Source organism: Oncorhynchus nerka, unplaced genomic scaffold (assembly GCF_034236695.1).
Source record: "Oncorhynchus nerka isolate Pitt River unplaced genomic scaffold, Oner_Uvic_2.0 unplaced_scaffold_963, whole genome shotgun sequence".
Classification (NCBI taxonomy): domain Eukaryota; kingdom Metazoa; phylum Chordata; class Actinopteri; order Salmoniformes; family Salmonidae; genus Oncorhynchus; species Oncorhynchus nerka.
The window spans coordinates 54,945-68,919 of record NW_027040352.1 but is presented as its reverse complement, the minus strand read 5'-3'; the positions used below and the strand labels follow the sequence as shown (position 1 = coordinate 68,919).

General features: G+C 53.5%; 1 pseudogene; it reads left to right on the top strand.

Moving 5' to 3' along the window:
• Positions 1-1,027: 1,027 nt before the first annotated feature.
• On the top strand, positions 1,028-4,544 carry LOC135570644 (octapeptide-repeat protein T2-like; annotated as a pseudogene).
• The last annotated feature ends 9,431 nt before the right edge of the window (positions 4,545-13,975 follow it).

The window sequence follows — 13,975 nt, the reverse complement described above, 5'->3', positions numbered from 1 at the left end:
GATGTTCACCTGTTATCACCTGAGATTATCAGATGTTCACCTGAGATGATCAGCTGTTCACCTGAGATTATCAGCTGTTCACCTGAGATTATCAGATGTTCACCTGAGATTATCAGATGTTTACCTGAGATTACTAGAGAAACCAGTAACATCTCCTCTGAAGTAGGATCCATTTGATCAGTGGGTTATCCTCTGGGATTTAACCCTGAATTAGAGTTGGATCCATTTGATCAGTGGGTTATCCTCTGGGATTTAACCCTGAATTAGAGTTGGATCCATTTGATCAGTGGGTTATCCTCTGGGATTTAACCCTGAATTAGAGTTGGATCCATTTGATCAGTGGGTTATCCTCTGGGATTTAACCCTGAATTAGAGTTGGATCCATTTGATCAGTGGGTTATCCTCTGGGATTTAACCTGAATTAGAGTAGATCCATTTGATCAGTGGGTTATCCTCTGGGATTTAACCCTGAATTAGAGTTGGATCAAAACTGGAGCCATTCCATAGTGGACTGTACATTTGACAGTTATGACTGCAAATGCTTCAGCAATAATACAATACATTGTCTTTACCTTTCATCCAGTAGAGAGGGGAGAGAGAGAGGGAGAGGGAGGTGGAGGAGAGAGAGAGGGAGGTGGAGCGAGAGAGAGAGAGGGAGGTGGAGCGAGAGAGAGAGGAGGGAGGTGGAGCGAGAGAGAGAGGAGGGAGGTGGAGCGAGGAGGTAGGTAGAGCGAGAGAGAGAGGAGGTAGAGCGAGAGAGAGAGGAGGGAGGTGGAGCGAGGAGGTAGGTAGAGCGAGAGAGAGAGGAGGTAGGTAGAGCGAGAGAGAGAGGAGGGAGGTGGAGCGAGAGAGAGAGGAGGGAGGTAGGTGGAGCGAGAGAGGAGGTAGGTGGAGCGAGAGAGGAGGCAGGTGGAGAGAGAGAGAGGAGGTAGGAGAGCGAGAGAGAGAGGAGGTAGGAGGTGGAGCGAGAGAGAGGAGGGAGGTGGAGCGAGAGAGAGAGGAGGAGGTGGAGGAGGTAGGTAGAGCGAGAGAGAGAGGAGGTAGGTAGAGTGAGAGAGAGAGGTAGGTAGAGCGAGAGAGAGGAGGTAGAGGTGGGAGGTGGAGAGCGAGAAGAGAGAGAGGAGAGAGGTGGAGCGAGAGAGGAGGTAGGTGGAGCGAGAGAGGAGGTGGAGCGAGAGAAGGAGGAGTAGGTAGAGGGAGGTAGGTAGAGCGAGAGAGAGGAGGTAGGGAGGCGAGAGAGAGAGGATAGGGGAGCGAGAGAGAGAGGAGGTGGGGAGAGTAGGTGGAGCGAGAGAGAGGTAGGTGGAAGCGAGAGAGAGAGGAGGTAGGGTGGAGCGAGAGAGAGAGAGGAGGTAGGTGGAGAGAGAGAGGAGGTGGTGGAAGCGAGAGAGAGAAGGAGGTGGGTGGAGCGAAGAGAGAGAAGGAGAGGTGGAGCGAAGAGAGAAGAGGAGGTGGAAGCGAGAGAGAAGGTGGAGCGAGAAGAGAGAGGAGGTGGAGCGCTGATAGAGAAGGTAGAGCGAGAAGAGCGAGAGAAGATAAGTAGGTGGAGCGAAAGAGAGAAGAGGAAGCGAAGGTAGAAAGTGGAAGCGAAGAGAGGTGGAGCGAGTAGCTATTCTACATATATTATTTATTCACATGGAGCGAGAGAGAGAGGAGGGAGGTGGAGCGAGAGAGAGAGGAGGTAGAGGTGGAGCGAGAGAGAGGAGGTGGGTGGAGCGAGAGAGAGAGGAGGAGGGAGCGAGAGAGAGGTAGAGGTGGAGGTAGATGGGAGGAGGTAGGAGCGCGCGGAGAGGAGGAGGTGGAGCGAGAGAGAGAGGAGGTGGAGCGCGCGAGAGAGAGGAGGTAGAGCGCTAGGTAGAGCGAGAGAGAGGAGGTGGAGCGAGAGAGAGAGGAGGTGGAGCGAGAGAGAGAGGAGGTGGAGCGAGAGAGAGAGGAGGTGGAGCGAGAGAGAGAGGAGGTGGGAGCGCGAGAGAGAGGAGGTAGAGCGCGCGAGAGAGGAGGTAGAGCGCGCGAGAGAGAGGTAGAGCGCGCGAGAGAGAGGTAGAGCGCGCCAGAGAGAGAGAGGAGGTAGAGCGCGCGAGAGAGAGAGAGGAGGTAGAGCGCGCGGAGAGAGAGGTAGAGCGCGCGAGAGAGAGGTAGAGCGCGCGAGAGAGAGGTAGAGCGCGCGAGAGAGAGGTAGAGCGCGCGAGAGAGAGGTAGAGCGCGCGAGAGAGGTAGAGCGCGCGAGAGAGAGGTAGAGCGCGCGAGAGAGAGGTAGAGCGCGCGAGAGGAGGTAGAGCGCGCGAGAGAGAGGAGGTAGAGCGCGAGGAGAGAGCGTAGAGGAGGTAGAGCGACGAGAGAGAGGATCAGAGCGAGAGAGAGGAGGTAGAGCGCGAGAGAGAGGAGGTAGAGCGCGAGAGAGAGGAGGCAGAGCCGCGAGAGAGGAGGTAGAGCGCATGAGAGAGAGGAGGAGAGCAGAGAGAGGAGGTAGAGCTAGAGGAGGTAGAGCGCGCGAGAGAGGAGGTAGAGAGCGAGAGAGAGGTAGAGCGAGAGAGAGAGAGGTAGAGCGAGAGAGAGGAGGTAGAGCGAGCGAGAGAGAGAGGTAGAGCGAGAGAGAGAGGTAGAGCGCGCGAGAGAGAGAGGTAGAGCGAGAGAGAGAGGTAGAGCGAGAGAGAGGAGGTAGAGCGCGAGAGAGAGGAGGTAGAGCGAGAGAGAGAGAGGTAGAGCGGCGAGAGGTAGAGCGAGAGAGAGGAGGTAGGTAGAGAGAGGAGGTAGAGGCGCGCGAGGTGGCAGCGCGGGAGAGGTAGAGCCAGCGAGCGAGGCAGAGGTAGAGCGAGGAGGAGGAGAGCGCGCAGAGAGCGAGCGCGAGAGGAGGCAGAGCGCGCGAGGAGGTAGAGCGAGCGAGGGAGGCAGAGCGCGCGAGAGAGGTAGAGCGAGCGAGAGGAGGTAGAGCGAGAGGAGGTAGAGCGAGCGAGAGGAGGTAGAGCGCGCAGAGGAGGTAGGAGCGAGAGGAGGAGGAGCGGCGAGAGAGGAGGAGAGCGCGAGAGAGAGGAGGTGAGAGCGCGAGAGAGAGGAGAGAGCGCGCGAGAGAGAGGAGGCAGAGCGCGCGAGAGAGAGGAGGTAGAGCCGAGAGAGGAGGTAGAGCGAGAGAGAGGAGGTAGAGTGCGAGAGAGGTGGTAGAGCGTAGAGCCAAGAGAGAGAGGAGGCAGAGCGCGAGAGAGAGGAGGCAGAGCACAGAGAGAGGAGGTAGAGCGCGCGAGAGAGAGGAGGTAGAGCGCGCGAGAGAGAGGAGGTAGAGCGCGCGCGAGAGGTGGTAGAGCGCGCGCGAGAGAGAGGTGGTAGAGCGCGCGCGAGAGAGAGAGGAGGTAGAGCGCTCGAGAGAGGTGGTAGAGCGAGAGAGAGAGGAGGTAGGTAGAGCGAGCGAGAGAGAGAGAGGAGGTAGAGCTAGCGAGAGAGAGAGGAGGTAGAGCGCAAGAGAGAGAGAGAGAGGATAGAGACAGAGGAGGTAGAGGAGGTAGAGAGAGAGAGAGGTAGAGAGAGAGAGAGAGGAGGCAGAGCGCGCGAGAGAGGCAGGAGGTAGAGCGCGCAGAGAGAGGAGGTTAGAGCTGCAGAGAGAGAGGTAGAGCGCGCGAGAGAGAGGAGGCAGAGCGCGAGAGAGAGGGAGGTAGAGCGCATATTAGAGAGAGGAGACAGAGCCACGAGAGAGAGGAGGAGAGCGCTGCGAGAGAGAGGAGGTAGAGCGCGAGAGAGAGGAGGTAGAGCGCGAGAGAGAGAGGAGGTAGAGCGCGAGAGAGAGAGGAGGTAGAGCGCGAGAGAGAGAGGAGGTAGAGCGCGAGAGAGAGGAGGTAGAGCGCGAGAGAGAGAGGTAGGAGCGAGAGAGAGAGGAGGTAGAGCGCGAGAGAGAGAGGTAGAGCGCGAGAGAGGGAGGTAGAGCGCGAGAGAGAGAGGTAGAGCGCGAGAGAGAGAGGAGGTAGAGCGCGAGAGAGAGAGGAGGTAGAGCGCGAGAGAGAGAGAGAGAGGAGGTAGAGCGAGAGAGAGAGAGAGAGAGGAGGAGAGGGAGCGAGAGAGAGAGAGAGGTAGAGCGAGAGAGAGAGAGAGAGGAGGTAGAGCGAGAGAGAGAGAGAGAGGAGGTAGAGAGAGAGAGAGAGGAGGTAGAGAGAGAGAGAGAGAGGAGGTAGAGCGAGAGAGAGAGAGAGAGAGAGAGGAGAGGAGAGCGAGAGAGAGAGAGAGAGGAGGTAGAGAAAGAGAGAGAGAGGTAGAGAGAGAGAGAGGAGAGAGAGAGAGAGAGGTAGAGAGAGAGAGGAGGGGAGAGAGAGAGAGAGAAGGTAGAGAGAGAGAGAGAGAGAGAGAGAGGAGGTAGAGAGGTAGAGAGAGAGGGTAGAGAGGAGGTAGAGAGAGAGGAGGTAGAGAGAGAGAGAGAGAGGTAGAGAGAGAGAGAGATTAGAGGGAGGTAGAGAGAGAGAGAGAGAGGAGGTAGAGAGAGAGAGAGAGGAGGTAGAGAGAGAGAGAGAGGAGGTAGAGGAGAGAGAGAGAGGGGAGGTAGAGAGAGAGAGAGAGAGAGAGAGAGAGAGAGAGGGAGGAGAGAGAGAGAGAGAGAGAGAGGGAGGTAGAGAGAGAGAGAGGGGTAGAGAGAGAGAGAGGGTAGGTAGAGAGAGAGAGGGGTAGAGAGAGAGGGAGGTAGAGAGAGAGGTAGGAGGAGAGAGAGAGGAGGTAGAGAGAGAGGGGAGAGAGAGAGGGAGGTAGAGAGAGATTGAGGTAGAGAGAGGAGGTAGAGAGAGAGAGGGAGGTGAGAGAGGGAGGTAGATTTAGAAAGGGAGGTAGTGAGGCGAGAAAGGGAGGTAGAGCGAGAAAGGGAGGTAGAGAAAGGAGGGAGAGCGAAAGGAGGTAGAGAGAGAGAGAGAGATAGGAGAGAGAGAAGGAATGGTAGAGAGAGAGAAGGAGGTAGAGAGAGAGAGAGGGCGGTAGAGAGAGAGAGAGGGCGGTAGAGAGGTAGAGAGAGAGAGGGCGGTAGAGAGGTAGAGAGGGCGGTAGAGAGGTAGAGAGAGGTAGAGAGAGAAGGAGGTAGAGAGAGATTGGCCAAAGATTAGAGGGAGGTAGAGAGGTAGAGAGAATGGCCAAAGATTAGAGGGAATGGTTGAGTGATAATGGACAGAGATTAGAGGGAATGGTTGAGTGATAATGGCCAGAGATTAGAGGGAATGGTTGAGTGATAATGGACAGAGATTAGAGGGTCGAGTGATAATGGCCAGAGATTAGATGGTTGAGTGATAATGGACAGAGATTAGAGGGAATGGTTGAGTGATAATGGACAGAGATTAGAGGGAATGGTTGAGTGATAATGGACAGAGATTAGAGGGAATGGTTGAGTGATAATGGACAAAGATTAGAGGGTTGAGTGATAATGGCCAGAGATTAGAGGTAATGGTTGAGTGATAATGGCCAGAGATTAGAGGTAATGGTTGAGTGATAATGGACAGAACAAAATGTGAATGGACAACGTTCAAGATGAAAGTTCATTCATTTTATTTAAAAAACAAAACAAAACAAATCCACATTTAATTTTGTTCCAACAGCTTCTTGTAGTATTGAATGGGCTGTACACATCCATTACACCCTGGTTTACATGGAAAGCAAATCAACGGAGAAGAACTGGAGTGGAAATTAAAATAATCATTCTGACTAACCAAATGTTGGTTGAGCTGTATACATCCTTGCAAAGCACCATGGGTATCAACATGGATGAATGATCAAATGTTCAAACTGCCAATAAACTTCTGCTGTGTTCCTCATCTTTATGTTCAGAGCTCCAGAAACATGTTATATAGGGCCCCAAATGGCACCCTATTCCCTATATCCTGCACTCCTTTAGGGCCCTGGTCAAATGTAGTGGGCTATATAGGGAATAGGGTCCCATTGAGCCCTGGTCAAATGTAGTAAATGTAGTGGGCTATATAGCTATAGGGCCCTGGTCAACAGTAGTGCTCTATATGGGGAATAGGGTGCCGTTTGGGAGGGCATCGATAACAACAAGCATCTAACGTCAGAACAGCAACTTATTTTAACCTTCTAACCAACACAAGTGTTAAATCAAGCTACTCCACTTCCTTTCTCTCACCAACAGTCGTCCACTCAACAGGCATTTTGGAAAAGCAGCTACCATCAGAGACTGCTGGTTCTTATCAATGTAACGTCCCAGGACAGGCCGTCTCTACCATCAGAGACCGATGCTGGTAGACCAGAGACCAGAAGACCTCTGTTATCAATGTAACGTCCCAGGACAGGCCTCTGACATCATATCCTCCCCTCTCCACAACCACCATGTACATCAGGAACCTCTGACATCATATCCTCGCTCTCCACAACCACCATGTGTACATCAGGAACCTCTGACATCATCCTCCTCTCCACAACCACCATGTGTACATCAGGAACCTCTGACATCATATCCTCCCTCCACAACCACCATGTGTACATCAGGAACCTCTGACATCATATCCTCCCTCTCACAACCACCATGTGTACATCAGGAACCTCTGACATCATATCCTCCCTCTCCACAACCACCATGTGTACATCAGGAACCTCTGACATCATATCCTCCCTCTCCACAACCACCATGTTTACATCAGGAACCTCTGACATCATATCCTCCTCTCCACAACCACCATGTGTACATCAGGAACCTCTGACATCATATCCTCCCTCTCACAACCACCATGTTTACATCAGGAACCTCTGACATCATATCCTCCCAACCACCAGTGTGTACATCTCCACAACCACCAGTGTGTCTGGGTCTGGATAGAAGACGGCCATTTTGATCAAGATACATAGCTGTAACAGAAGTAGCAGAGAAGATCGAGAGAACCAGGACCCTGCACTGTCCTTCCAGTCTATATTGAAAGTTGGCCTGCCCATTGGACAACAAAAAGACAAAGATGGACGTTTTGAGGTATGTGTGAATGTTCTGAAGACGGACGTTTTGAGGTATGTGTGAATGTTCTGAGAGGATGACAGCTTTATCTCGTCCTCAGTTTCAGTCTGAAATGTCCCACAGCCCTGATTGGATAAACAGGGAGAGAAAAGACCAACCCAGTTTAAACAAGGATCCCTTTTCCCCCCGACAGTCTTTCAGTTTGAGACAGGACAGAGACAGACGGGACAGAGGAGACAGACAGGACAAAGACAGAGGAGACAGACAGGACAGAGGAGACAGACAGAACAGAGGAGACAGACAGGACAGAGGAGACAGACAGGACAGAGGAGACAGACAGGACAGAGACAGAGGAGACGGACAGAGACAGACAGGACAGAGACAGAGGAGACAGACAGGACAGAGGAGACAGACAGGACAGAGGAGACAGACAGGACAGAGGAGACAGACAGGACAGAGGAGACAGACAGGACAGAGGAGACAGACAGGACAGAGGAGACAGACAGGACAGAGACAGAGGAGACAGACAGGACAGAGACAGAGGAGACAGACAGGACAGACAGGACAGAGGAGACAGACAGGACAGAGACAGAGGAGACAGACAGGACAGAGGAGACAGACAGGACAGAGACAGACAGGACAGAGACAGACAGGACAGAGACAGAGGAGACAGACAGGACAGAGACAGACAGGACAGAGACAGACAGGACAGAGGAGACAGACAGGACAGAGGAGACAGACAGGACAGAGGAGACAGACAGGACAGAGGAGACAGACAGGACAGAGGGACGACAGGACGGAGACAGAGAACGAGACAGACAGGACATTACGAAAGGATTGTTGATATTGTCTAAGATTGTCGCCGTGCGTTTTGGACTGTCCGACACATCCCCGGGGAAGATGGAGAAAAATAAAATGAGAGCATATATTGAAAGACGGAATGACAAAGTACTGCAAGAATTCAATGAATAGATAGATATACAATGTTATTCTTTATAGCTTATAAATACGATAATATACACTATGTGGTACAAAAATATTTAAAAAACCAACTAAATGATTCGAAGAACTGATCAGGTACAATAACTAGTCCTCTGTGGAGAAGTTTCCCTCGGGGAAGATGGAGAAGTGGAAGATGGAGAGAGTTTCCCTCGGGGGAAGATGGAGAAGTTTCCCTCGATGGAGGAGAAGTTTCCCTCGGGGGAAGATGGAGGAGAAGTTTCCCTCGGGGGGAAGATGGAGGAGAAGTTTCCTCGGGGGGAAGATGGAGGAGAAGTTTCCCTCGGGGGAAGATGGAGGAGAAGTTTCCTCGGGGGAAGATGGAGGAGAAGTTTCCCTCGGGGGAAGATGGAGGAGAAGTTTCCTCGGGGGAAGATGGAGAAGGGGGAAGAAGATGGAAGTTTCCCTCGGGGGAAGATGGAGGAGAAGTTTCCCTCGGGGAAGATGGAGGAGAAGTTTCCCTGGGGGGAAGATGGAGAGAGTTTCCCTCGGGGGAAGATGGAGGAGAAGTTTCCCTCGGGGGAAGATGGAGGAGAAGTTTCCCTCGGGGGAAGATGGAGGAGAAGTTTCCTGGGGGATGGAAGATGGAGGAGAAGTTTCCCTGGGGAAGATGGAGGAGAAGTTTCCCTCAGGGAAGATGGAGGAGAAGCTTCCCTGGGGAAGATGGAGGAGAAGTTTCCCTGGGGGAAGATGGAGGAGAAGTTTCCCTCGGGGGAAGATGGAGGAGAAGTTTCCCAGGGGGAAGATGGAGGAGAAGTTTCCCTCGGGGAAGATGGAGGAGAAGTTTCCTCGGGGAAGATGGAGGAGAAGTTTCCCTGGGGAAGATGGAGAAGCTTCCCTCGGGAAGATGGAGGAGAAGTTTCCTGGATGGAGAAGCGGGGGAAGATGGAGATGGAGAAGTTTCCCTGGGGGAAGAAGATGGAGGAGAAGTTTCCCGGGGAAGATGGAGGAGAAGTTTCCCTCGGGGAAGATGGAGGAGAAGTTTCCCTCGGGGGAAGATGGAGGAGAGTTTCCCTGGGGGGAAGATGGAGAAGTTTCCCTCGGGGAAGATGGAGGAGAAGTTTCCTGGGGGGAAGATGGAGAGAGTTTCCCTCGGGGGAAGATGGAGGAGAAGTTTCCCTCGGGAAGATGGAGGGAAGAAGTTTCCTCGGGGAGATGGATGGAGGAGAAGTTTCCCTCGGGGGAGATGGAGGAGAAGTTTCAGGGGAGATGGAGGAGAAGTTTCCTTGGGGAGATGGAGGAGAAGTTTCCTCAGGGAGATGGAGAAGTTTCCTCAGGGGGGAGATGGAGAAGCTTTCCCTCTGGGAAGATGGAGAGAAGTTTCCCTTGGGGGAGATGGAGGGAGAGAAGTTTCCCTCCTGGGAAGATGGAGGAAGTTTCCCTGGGGAGATGGAGAAGTTTCCCCCCCCAGGGAAGATGGAGGAGAAGTTTCCCCTGGAGGCAGAGAGAATACAGGTGAAACAGAGGTAGACCTCAGAAGGTAGGCTACAGCGTAAGATAGATGACCCCCCTCAGTAACAGATGTGTTCTGGGTCTCTCATCCTGACAGGATACATGACCCCCCCAGTACCAGATGTGTTTCTGGGTCTCTCATCCTGACAGGATACATGACCCCCCCCAGTACCAGATGTGTTCTGGGTCTCATCCTGACAGGATAAATGACCCCCCCAGTACCAGATGTGTTCTGGGTCTCATCCTGACAGGATAAATGACCCCCCCCAGTACCAGATGTGTTCTGGGTCTCTCATCCTGACAGGATACATGACCCCCCCTCAGTAACAGATGTGTTCTGGGTAAAGATAATCTTCAGTTGCAGTCTGGCATTTAATTAAAACAAAACTTACAGAAAAATATAAAATAACCTCAAAATGACAGAACATAGATTTTGGTGAATATTGTGCAGTAATAACCTCATGAATCGGTTTCCCCATCACACAACAGACAGCGTGATGACGTTGTCTTTCTGACCTTCTGTGAACCCTGACCTCGACCTCTGTACCCCACCCTTCCTGGACCTATGGGTCGGGTCAGGAGTGTTGTGGTAGTGACGGGTCAGGGTGGACCCCTGGTCGGGTCAGGAGTGTTGTAGTAGTGACGAGGGGGCCCGGGTCGGGTCAGGAGTGTTGTAGTAGTGACGGGTTGGGTCAGGTTGTAGTAGTGACCCCTGGTCGGGTCAGGAGTGTTGTAGTAGTGACGAGGGCCCCGGTCGGGTCAGGAGTGTTGTAGTAGTGACGAGGCCCTGGGTCGGTCGGGTCAGGAGTGTTGTGGTAGTGACGAGGGCCCGGTCGGGTCAGGAGGTTGTAGTAGTGACGAGGCCCCGGGTCGGGTCAGGAGTGTTGGTAGTAGTGACCCGGTCGGGTCAGGAGTGTTGTGGTAGTGACGAGGCCCTGGTCGGGTCAGGAGTGTTGTAGTAGTGACGTAGAGTGTTGTAGTAGTGACGAGGGGCCCTGGTCGGGTCAGGAGTGTTGTGGTAGTGACGAGGGCCCCGGTCGGGTCAGGAGTGTTGTGGTAGTGACGAGGGGTCCCGGTCGGGTCAGGAGTGTTGTGGTAGTGACGAGGCCCTGGGTCAGAGTGTTGTGGTAGTGAGAGGGGCCCTGGGTCGGGTCAGGAGTGTTGTGGTAGTGACGAGGGCCCTGGGTGGGTCAGGAGTGTTGTGGTAGTGACGAGGGGCCCTGGGTCGGGTCAGAGGTTCTTTATGTACCCGTTAGATGAATAAGGAGCTTGTATAATATGTAGTACCTAGTTGAAGCAATATAGGCAGACAGGAAGTCCTGGAAAAATCACTCAGTACACCTTATTTTCTGTTACTATGGAAACCAGCTGACTGGTTACTATGGGGATCACTGATCCACTACAAAACGGCTGCCCAGGCTGCAGAGTGCCTTAGTGCAGTAGCTGTCTTTCACCTCCAGGGGCGTCATCCTGCCTCTCCTCTCTCCTTGTTCCGGAGCGTTGTCACGGTTATTTGGCGTCAGATAGTTCCCTCTACGTGTTTTAAATGTTCTTCCAGCCTCGTGAAAACAGACAACTGTTTGTATCTTCTGGATTTAAGGCAACTTATCATGTTTGTGATGGTTTTAATAAAACGTTTTCTTAAAAAATAAAAAATAAATGTACAAATGTTTGAATACAAACCCTCTACGGCGTATCCAGTAAACGCTGTATAGAAAATATATAGATATGCTTTTTTTCTATTTTTAAAATGTACAAAATGTTCCCGGAGCTCTTTCTTCCACCCCGAGCTTCCTGTTTCTCTGTTCATATGTTCTGTACATCCCTCAGCAGCCTCCTCTCCTCCTCCTCCTCTTTTAGAAACACAATATCAACAATTGTTATGTACAGCGAGGGGTTTCAGGAGGAGTCTGTGCAGGGTGATGGGGGCGGGGGGTAGAGGTGGTGAGAGTAGGAGCGCTCCGTGCAGGGGGAGGGGCAGCTCTCACAGTTCTCCTCCGCTGACAGGTACTGGCTGCGAGGGGTGGGGTGGGGGAAAGGGTTCAGTCGTAGTTCAGGTCGCTGGTGTAACCTTGGCGACGCCGGAGTTGGAGGTGGGCGGGGCGCGGCGTCCGGGGTGTAGTCGCTATCGAGACGTCCGTGGAGCAGGGGTTGTGGGAGGGGCGAAGTGACTGTAGGTGTAGGGACGGTAACTGAGGACAGGAAAAGAGAGCAGATACATTAATTAGCCCGACAGAAGAAGAGATCAGTCTCCAGACACAAGTTACCAACCTGTTGCACATTTACATGACTGACTGTTTGAAGAAGAGATGGGTCTCCAGACATTATGAGAAGACGGGCTCAGCGGTGGGCAGAACCAGTCAGAACCAGAACCAGTCAGAACCAGAACCAGACAGAACCAGAAGCAGTCAGAACCAGTCAGAACCAGAAGCAGACAGAACCAGAAGCAGACAGAACCAGTCAGAACCAGAAGCAGACAGAACCAGTCAGAACCAGACAGAACCAGTCAGAACCAGACAGAACCAGTCAGAACCAGACAGAACCAGTCAGAACCAGACAGCAACTGATCGACAGCAAACTGATCAGACCCAATAGGGGCCTTATATGTTGACTAGTCTTCCTGGATATGTCATTATATTACTACTTATAATATTACCATTATAATACTACTATAATATTACCATTATATTACTACTATAATATTACCATTATATTACTACTATAATATTACCATTATATTACTACTATAATATTACCAGGAGACGACCGTGGAGAGACAACCGTGGCGGGGAGACAACCGTGGCGAGGGAGAGACAACCGTGGCGGGGGAGAGACAACCGTGGCGGGAGACAACCGTGGCGGGAGAGACGACCGTGGCGGGGAGAGACGACCGTGGCGGGGAAGAGACGACCGTGGCGGAAGGCGACCGTGGCGAGGAGAGACGACCGTGGCGGAGGGCGACCGACGACCGTGGAGAGGAGAGAGACGACCGTGAGAGAGAGACGACCGTGAGAGAGGAGAGAGACGACCGTGGGAGAGGAGAGACGACCGTGGAGAGGAGAGACAACCGTGGGAGAGGAGAGACGACTGCGGGAGAGGAGAGACGACTGCATAGGAGAGACGACCGTGGCGAGTGAGAGACGACCGTGGCGGAGGAGACGACCGTGGCGAGGGGAGAGACGTACCCGCGGCGAGGAGACGACCGTGGCGAGGAGAGACGACTGCGTGGCGAGGGAGAGACGCATCGCGTGGCGAGGAGACGACCGGTGGCGAGGAGGAGACGACCGTGGCGTGGAGGGAGAGACAACCGTGGCGAGGAGAGACAACCGCGGCGTGGGAGAGACAACCGCGGCGCGGGAGAGTTACAAACTCGTGGCGAGGGAGAGACAACCGTGATGCGAGGGAGAGACAACCGTGGGCGGGAGAGTTACAACCGCGGGCGAGGAGAGACAACCGTGCGCAGGGAGAGACAACCGTGGCGAGGAGAGACAACCGTGGCGAGGATAGAGGGTTACCTGTATGAACGGTGCTGCTGGACGGGGCTGTTGACGAGTAGCCAAACTCCATGGTGTACTGAGGACCTGACGGCCTCCAGGGAGATGGAGGAGGGTTCAGGATCTGAGAGGAGACAGAGAGGAGAGAAAGAAGAGGAGACGGAGGAGAGAAGAGGAGAAGTAGGAGAGAAGAGGAGAAGGAGGAGAGAAGAGGAGAAGGAGGAGAGAAGAGGAGAAAGAGGGACATGGAGATAGCAGTTCAAAATCAAACCGTTATTCACGCACATGCGCCAAACAGGAACAGGTGTAAAATTTACAGTGCGAGATGCTGACTTATGAACTATTTCCCGTCAATGCAGTTAAAATGTTACTAAATAAATAAAGGAAATAGAGTCAACGCGCAGGGTTACCAGTACCGGGTCAACGCAAGCAGGGTTACCAGTACCGGGTCAACGCGCTAGGGCACCAGTACCGGGTCAACGCCGCAGGGGTACTAGTGACCCGGTCAACGCGCAGGGTACCAGTAACCGGGTCAACGCGCAGGGGCGCCCGTGGTACTCGGGTCAACGCTAAGCAGGGGCCCGGCACCGGGTCAACGCCGCAGGGATACTCGCGTACCGGGTCAACGCCAAGAGGGGCACCGGGTACAGGTCAACGCGAGGGGTACCGCATAGGGTCAACGCGAGGGTACCTGGTACAGGGTCAACACGCATGGGTACCGGTACAGGGTCAACGTACAGGCACAGAGTCAACGTGCAGGGGTACGCAGTACCCGGTCAACGCGCAGGGGTACCAGTACAGGGTCAACGCCAAGAGGGGTACCAGTACACGGCAGCCGAGCGGGAAATGGAGGAAAATCCTCGCTCCCTGCGGACCTGGCATCCTTTCACTCCCTCCTCTCTACATTTTCCTTCTGTCGCTGCTGCTAAAGCCATTTCTACCACTCCACACCTGGCCAATCCGCCCCAACTCAGGCCCTTTGCCACCTTCTCTCCCCTCCCGAATCCTCCTCCTCCCGCCTCCCTCTGCAAGATTTACTGCTAACCATTTGAGCAAGAAGCGTCGGTCACATCCGATCCTCGTCTGTTAAGTCAAACGACACCGCTGTTTCTGCTCA